Source organism: Rattus norvegicus, chromosome 17 (genome assembly GCF_021556685.1).
Source record: "Rattus norvegicus strain SHRSP/BbbUtx chromosome 17, alternate assembly SHRSP_T2T, whole genome shotgun sequence".
NCBI lineage: Eukaryota > Metazoa > Chordata > Mammalia > Rodentia > Muridae > Rattus > Rattus norvegicus.
The window spans coordinates 88,043,190-88,051,871 of NC_141550.1; the positions used below are offsets into that span (position 1 = coordinate 88,043,190).

The window sequence follows — 8,682 nt, forward strand, 5'->3', positions numbered from 1 at the left end:
CTGTGCAGCTCAGCTAACGCATTGTTAACCGTATCATACCAGGCCAACATCAGCAAGCACCTTAAATTTCAACATGTGGGATGCATCTTTCTGTAGGACTGGCAGGTCAAAGCCAGGGTTTAGTGCACGCTAAGAAAAGGGCTCTACCACTGAGCTAAGCCCCCAGATGGTGTGATCTGTTAAAATAACAAATTAACATCTCTGCTCACGGCTAAAATAATAGAAGCAGACCCACAGAGCTGGAGGGATGGCTCAGTGGGTAAAGGGGCTTGCCGTGCAAACCTGGTGATTTCCCAACCTAGGTTCGATTCCCCAGTATCTGGCCATTCCACCGTCTGTAACTCTAGCATGATGGGCAATTTCTTCTTTGTGCAGAACTGAATTAAGCTTTGGGGTTCCAGCAGTACTCCATGCACATAAACCCATAAACCCTGAATGACCACACGCTCTCAAACTTATGGGCCAAGAAGATGGGGAGCGTGTTGAGAACTCCAGAAGGTGATAACATGGCGTAGTGAAGGTCCTAAATGTGGACAGGCTTTGGGATCTGCCTTGTATTCACATCGAAGTTCACTTGGATTTTAATCAAGCCGCTCCTGAAAGGCTCTCTGGTGTTTCTAAATTTTAAGGTGCTTTTAACAAACAATACGATGTGCTTGTCTTTGAAAACTAGACAATGAGGAAAGCTTAGAGAGTCCCACAGTGAAGACACTACTCACTTGCTCCCTTGAGCCTTGATACAATTAAGAGTTATTGTGGGATGGTGGTGGCGCACATCTTTAGTCCCAGTACTTGGGAGGCAGAGGCAGGAAGATCTCTGAGTTTGAGGCCAGCCCTGAGTTCCAAGACAAGCAGGGCTTCACAGAGAAACCTTGACTCCAAACACTAAAAAAGGCTGGAGGGCATTGTTTGGCTTAACTGAGGTTTTCACTGTCCAAACTCAGGCATATATATATATATATATATATATATATATATATATATGCATATATATAATATATATTATATATAACCTCAGGCATATATATACATATATACATATATACATATATACACATATACATATATACATATACACATATACACATATACACATACACACACACACACTGCAGCTCCAGTTCTGGCTTTCATCTCAGTGATGAGCTGTGCAGCTTGATACCTGCTTTCCTACCATTGCCTTACCACAATCACTCATTCTTCCTAGTGGGTCCACATGGAGAGGGGAAAGGTGGGATTCAGAAAAAGGAATATCCTAGCCCTACAATATAGTTGAAAGAATTAAAACAAAAACAAACAAAAGGCCTCAGGAATTTTGCTGTGGCACCAACTCTGAGAGTACAAATTGTAGAATTGTTTGTTATGTTGAGGCAATGACAAAAAAAAAAAAAAAAAAAAAAAAGGCACTGTCCACATGAAAGGTGGGCAGATTAATGCTCCTTAATGGTGTATGTATTTGAACATATTGATTTTATTATTTTTATTTTATTACAGCTAGTTTACACTCTTTTACTTAGTGTAGCGTGTGAACATGAGAACCACAGTACACACTTGGAGGTCCAAGGACACCTCCGAGACCTCCTTTGGTCCGTTCTCCATTTCTATCACGTGACTCCCAGGGATCCAACTTAGGGTGTCAGGCTTGGCCTCAAGCCGTCTCGAGAACACTCCCGTCACTTGTCGATCTTACGTCTCAAAGACCTAACCTGTATTTAGTTAGCAGTTCTGGTTGCAAAGGTCAAAATACAACGTGTATCTGCATGCGTGGCTGAGCGTGAGCATGAGTGTGCGCATGCGTGCGCATGCGTGGATGGGTGTGGCTTCTCGGGTGTCACCTACTGGTTCTTTTGCTGTTGTTCTGTTGGGTTTTTCTGTTTTTGTCTTTGAGTGGGTCTCTCAGCCTCTCGCTGGCCTGCATCTCCCCAAGGCTAGGCTAGGGGCCAGTGAGCCCACCTGTGTTTCCTCAGTTTTGGGGTGAAAGCCATATCCTCACACATAGCTTTCTACATGGGTTCTGAAGGTTGTGCTGGGCTCCTCACGCATGTGAGGCAGTTTACAAACTGAGCTCTCTCCTAGATTGGAAACAGAAGCCTATATGAAACAGTCCTGATGTTCTTGAGTATTTAGATCACTAGAAAGTACAGCTGATATTTCAATGAGATAAGCACTGCCTGTCACGTGTCTACCGAGCATAACATCTGAGTTCCCTGTGACTCTATGACTTTTCTAAGTCTTCCACCAGACACATAGACGACAGTTAGGTTAATACACTGATTTGTATATTTCTCTATACTATCTTATCACGAACTCCAAGCTCATCAGAGTACAGAGGAAATTAAGCCTGACTCATCCTTCTGACACATGCAGTTTTTAATGGCCTATAAAAATCTGATCCTTGTTCTTATAAAATTCGATAGCGGAGACAGAGCCCAAATAACCTTTCCAGTCTTTTCCATTTGTTTAGTAAAGAGAGTAAATCCCAAGTGGGGCATTTTAACCTAGTTATTGATGTATGGTCTCGAGACTATTTCTTCAGGAAGCTGTCCAGCCCGTTGGCAGTCTATTTTTGGTACAGAATCTAGGCCAAACACAGAGCTTCTTGAATCCTTTCTGGAATAAAAACTTCTGAAAAAAATTTTTTTATAAATATGGCTTATGTTCCTAGCATAAAAATTATATTAACACTTTGATCTAGGGTTATGGGTGTAACTCAATTTAGAGCAATGTGTTTAACCTGCACAAACCCCCTGGGTTCCTATCCCAGGCAGCATGTACAAAATGAAAAGCAAACCCCAGTATGCTACAATGTAACTCATTATCTCCATTAAAATAGTGAAACAAGTGCTACTTGTTTCTCTAAGGAAAAGCACGTTCTTCTTGGAGCCCTTGGCTAGTGGCCACCTAAATACAGCTCTTTTGTTTAGATCATTAGCCTGCCTTTTCCCCAGAAAACTCTGAGAGGTATGAAAACTACAGATGCAGTTACACAGTTACTGCTAATTCCATCTAGCAGGACACTGGTTTGCAGAGAAGCTACAAAACAGAAAAGCAGTCAAAAGTTTTAAGTAGTTCCTAACTCTACTGAATATTTTCTTACATTCCTACAAAAATGAACCTAAATTCCTAGTTTGCTTTCCGAAAAGAAAAACAAACAAAAAACAAAATCGATGACCAAAAGCAACTTGGGGAGGTAAGGTTTGTTTGGGTTAGGGTCACATTTGTCACTGAGGGAAGCTAAGGGGGAGAAAGTAATCTGGAGGCAGGAACTGAAGCAGAGGCCATGGAAGAGCTGTGCTTACTGGCTTGTTCTCGAGCCTTGCCCAATCTACTTTTCTATATAATTCAGGACCACCTGCCTAGGGATGGCACCGCCCACAGTGGACTGGGCCCCTTCACATCAATCATTAATGAAGAAAATGCCTCCCGTTTTCTTGTGAGGGCCAGTCTGATGGAAGCAATTCTTCAAATGAAGTTTCTGCTAATTTGTGTCAAGTCAAAAAAAAAAAAAAAAAACTAACCAGCACAAACACATTAACAACATAAAATAAGTGTCATTTTCAAGAGCCACAACCACATATGTTTAAGAAACTGAGCACCGGCAAAACCAAGGTGACCAGGGACTCTACATGAGCTCCCAGGACTTAATTTTGTAATTTTAATTTTGTATTTTTTTCTTTAAAGAGCCTCCAAAATTGTTGTAAAAAGGTTTTTGTTTTCTTTTTTCTGTTTTTCTGAGCTGGGGATCGAACCCAGGGCCTTGCGCTTGCTAGGCAAGCACTCTACCACTGAGCTAAATCCCCAACCCCGAGGTTTTATTTTTAATATTTCATTATTCCTAAGCTTTAAAGCATTCCACTGTAGATTTTGTTAATTTAAACATTAATGTTCATTATAATTATCCTAGGAGATATTTTTCTGCATAAGAAAATTCAATATATCAATATGTCAAATCTCTCAAAGTTAAATAGCAAATGCAGTAAACACCACAACTATATTTAGAATAAACAACAAAACTTTGGGAAAAAAATCTGGGAAACATCTGGAAGAAAAATAAATAAGAGTCACTAAGAAATTTTTGGAAACTAATTAATTGAATATGAAGTCCTTGGTTGCAAGGAAAAATAGTTTTTTTGTTTTATTCTAACATATAAAACATATTATGAACCTTCACTAATTTAAACAATTCGGCCCAGGTGCAAAAATAGATGTGCTGACCCAGACACACATTAGGGCATGTAAGCTGTGAGGAGTGACGGTATAGCTCAGTGTTAAAGCACCTACTGTGTGCAAGTACTGGGTTGAATTGCACCCCAAGTCATCACTGTCGTCGTTGTCATCGTCGTTGTCGTCGTCATCATCATCATCTATAAAAGAAGCACATCAGTTCAACAGGGGAAGGAAGAGGTTAACAAAATGGTAATTGGAAAAATAAGAGAAGAAGGAAAACGGAACTTGGTCAGGTAACACAGACTGAACTGACTGTTAGATCCCTACTCATGATATAGAAAAATTGTTGAAAATTAACACCAGTATTTCAATTAAGATTTAAGTTCTAGAGAGGAATGGAACTTTTAAAACGTGTGTATGGGTGTTTCCCCTGCTGCGTGTCTGTGTACTAATTGTATGCCTGTGTCAGAAGAGAAGACAGCGCATCCCCGGAATGGAGTCACGGGTAGCTGTGAACTACGTTGTGGGGATGGAAAACAAGCTAATTTTCCTGGAAGACCACCAGCGCTCATACTCCCTAAGCCATATCTTCACCTCTGAGATGTTTTTAAAGCTTACAATGAAATAAGGTGTGTGTGTGTGTGTGTGTGTGTGTGTGTGTGTGTGTGTGTGTGTGTGTAGTCTGGCAGTTCTGCAAAGTTTTCAGCATCAAGTTAGCATAGAACTGAGCAATTGTGCTCCCTAAGATACACAGAGACAGATAAAATACAAGTCCACTCAAAACCTTGCACATGACCACCCACAGAAGCGGGACCCACAATGCATAAGAGTAAACGACCTGAACATCACGACTCATGGGCCCTCTCCACAGGATGGTATAGTTAGGCAAGGAAGTGGGGAAGTACTCATGACTGTTAGAACGTTTCTCACCTGACAACCTATGCTTGCAGAAGGCTGTCCCCAGAGGCTCTATGTTATGTGATCTCATTTATATGAGATATCTAGAATAAACCACACGTGTAAAGACAGAAAATAGACTAATGGTGCTTAGGTGAGTGAGTTGGGGGATGAGAGGCAGGTGATGGAGATTGGATGCTGTGTGTAGTATGGGGTTAATGGGTCTGGGGGTTCCTACCTGGCTTGCTGGGCATGGTCTAGAACTGATTGTGGTAATGGTTACACAACTTTAAATATACTAAACTCCACTGCCCTGCACATGGGTGAACCGCGTGGAGCATAAATTAGTTGAACATGATTCTAGATGTCAATAGGTGGTATATAAAATGTCATGGTGTCTGTGGTGGTTTGAATAGGAATGGCCTCCGTAGACTCATGTGTGTGAAGCTTGGCCCATAGGGAGCGGCCAGTGAGGTATGGCCTTCTTGGAAAAAGTGTGTCACTGTGGGGGTGGGCTTTAAGGTTTCCTATGCCCAAGCTATGCCCCACGTAGCACACAGTCCCCTTCTGCTGCCTTCAGATCAACTCGGCTCCTCCATCACCATGGCAGCCTGCACACTGCCATGCTTCCCACCATGGACAATGGACTAAACTTCTGAAACTGTAAGTCAGACCCAGTGAAATGTTTTCCCTTATAACAGTTGCCACAGCCGTGGTGGCTCTTTACAGCAATAAAACCCAGACTAAGACACCATCTATATCGTAACTCACCTTATAGTGAGTGGCTTTGTTATAATGATAGGTTTTGTTCCTTCAGGAGACAGTTAGGGCAGGGTCTCACTGTGTGGGCTAGGCTGGCCTCAGACTCATGGTCTTCTTACCTCAGTCCACTCCTGCTCAGCCCCTTGGGTGCCGGGGGTCAGAGACAGGACTGTACACCTGGCTCAGCTGAGCTTTTCAAGCATCAGGCTGAATGACAGAGGGGGGCTCAGAAGGAAGGCCATCTACACTCTCAGTAGTCAAGGCAACACAGACTAAACTTGGAGGCAGGGGCTTGTGTTAACAATCTTCTTGTCACTGCGACAAAATAAGGTAAAGAACGTGAAGGAAGAAAGGTTTATTTTTGGCTTGCGGTTTCCGTCGGTTCCAGCCGTGATCCCTGCATACATCTGCTTCCTGTAAGAGGAGCAGAGTGGAGCTCAGGAAAGCAGAGACACGCAGGCACAGGCTGTGGGCTGCCCGCTCAGGGTAGCTGGAAGCAGAGACACGTAGGAGGAGGTAGGATGAGAACCCTTCAAGAAACCCACGAACTGGTTTTCTTCCAAGACTCCAGTTCTTAAAGGTTCGCCCACCACTCAAAGCAGTAGAGACTGAGCCTTAACATTCGAACAAAATAGCAGAGGGCTAGTTTTTAAATACATTTCTCACTGGCTAGAAGTATGGCGAAACACATTCTCATCTATTGCCGACCGCGAATGTTCATAGCGTCTTGAATCATAGCAGTAAAAAAAAGGCAGAAACAGGGGTTGGGGATTTAGCTCAGTGATAGAGCGCTTGCCTAGGAAGCGCAAGGCCCTGGGTTCGGTCCCCAGCTCCGAAAAAAAAGAACCAAAAAAAAAAAAAAAAGGCAGAAACAACTTACATATAGTGGGCACATGGAAGGGAATATTGTTTGGCAAGGAAGTAACACATTGTAACAATCGACACAGTCCTTTCGGGAGTCAATTTATCAATGCCTATCAAGAATTCTACACATAGCAGTGCTGTGCCCCACAGACATTGCTTATTAAGACATTGCCCAAGAACTTCACCCATCTCAGCTTTATATGTCATAGTGAAGAAATGAATTGGCCTACATATTTAGTGATAGCAGACTACTTGTAAGTGCGTTGTGGCATGTTGTGACATGTGGTGGCATGGACACAAGATGGGATGTAGCAGCTAAAATAGGTTGCATATTCCTATGGGAAAATTATTATTACACGATATGAATGGCGGCTCAAATTATATATGCAGTATCATTAGGACCAAGTTTACTCTCCCCACCTCGTATGTGTATGGGGAGGGGTCTCACTGTGTAATCCAAGCTGAACTTGATTTTCTGCCTTCACCTCCCAAGTGCTGGCAGGGCTGCAGTGTGTGTCTCCCATTCTGCCTGTCCCTACTCCCGTTTGTACCGTAGAATTACCTTCAGTAAGTTACCTTTAGGGGTTTTTAATCTGAGAAGCTAAAACACTAGCAAAGACTCTCATGTAAAGCATTGCTTTAAAATGTTAGAATAAAATCAGGCAGCTCATATCTCTAACTTCCCCCGCCGAGTCGATTCAGAACTCAAGGCTAGCCTGGGTTACAGAGCTGGTAGTTGTCATTGCTCTCCAAACAACTTCAAATCTAATTTCCTTAAATATATCTAAAAACGAAGGTAGTAGACGACCGATAGCATTATCACCAAAATAATAAAATCAGTCCAAGCAACAACCTCCTTGAGGAAAACTTTCACCACCAGAAGAGATCACTTCCCACAACTATGAAAATACCTGGGCGGCAACATCGCTGTGCATGAGAGATTTTGTTTTTGTTACATGCAAATGCTTACAATATTTCTTTGGAACATAATGGTCAAATCCTCATATCACCTACATGACAGGAATCTAGCAAAAAAAAAAAAAAAAAATCAGGTTCTTTCTCTTCCGGTCCCAGGCACTGTGAGAGCCACAGGTTACCATGCAGACATGGCCAAGTCCAAGAACCACACCACACACAACCAGTCCTGCAAATGGCACAGAAATGGCATCAAGAATCCCGGGTCACAGAGGTACGAATCTCTTAAGGAACATGTGCGGTGCCAAGAAGCACAACAAGAAAGGCCTGAAGAAGATGCTGGTCAACAATGCAAAGGCAGTGAGTGCACACGCAGAGGCCATCAAGACCCTTGTGAAGCCTCAGGCCATCAAGTCCAAGATGCCAAAGGGCCCCAGCCACAGACTTTGCAGTCTGGCTTTTATCGCTCACCCCAGGCTTGGGAAGCCGATTCGAAGCTGCAAGGCCAAGCTTCGTAGGCTCCGCCAACCAAAGCCCAAGGCTCAAACCAAGGCCAAGGCTGAATCTCCAGCTCAGGTTCCCAAAGGTGCCCAGGCCCCTGTGAAGGTCCCATAGAAAAGGCTCCTGCCAGCGTGAAGACACAGACTGCTGTGACACGCCTACCCACACGCTATTTGCAGATGACAGTGTCTATGCTGTGTTAACGAATAAACTTGAGCAATATCTGAAAAAAAAATCAGGAAGAGATACGAAGGCTGGGGAAAGACAAAATAAAGGATCTTAATGAAAGGATGTGATTTCCAACTTGTGATCATATGGATGAGCTGACAAAGTTTTACATGGATCTGCTTGTTGGTTGGGCTGTTTGTTTGTTGTTGTTGTGTTGTGTTGTGGTCTAGCAGGGTCTTGCTCTATGGTCTAGCCTGGCCTCAAACACAAAGCTTTGTTAGAATTTCAAACACTGAAAGTCAGGACAAAGTCATCTCTGTGTATAAAACACCTCTGACTTTTCCTCCACTGCTGTTTCTTCCCCAGGTTGCCCTTCTCCTGGTTTCTCTTCTTTCTTTTCTTTCTTTC

At 43.0% G+C, this 8,682-nt stretch overlaps 1 pseudogene; it reads left to right on the forward strand.

The window, feature by feature from the left end:
• Positions 1–7,899: 7,899 nt before the first annotated feature.
• LOC103694155 (60S ribosomal protein L29-like) lies at positions 7,900–8,220 on the forward strand (annotated as a pseudogene).
• The last annotated feature ends 462 nt before the right edge of the window (positions 8,221–8,682 follow it).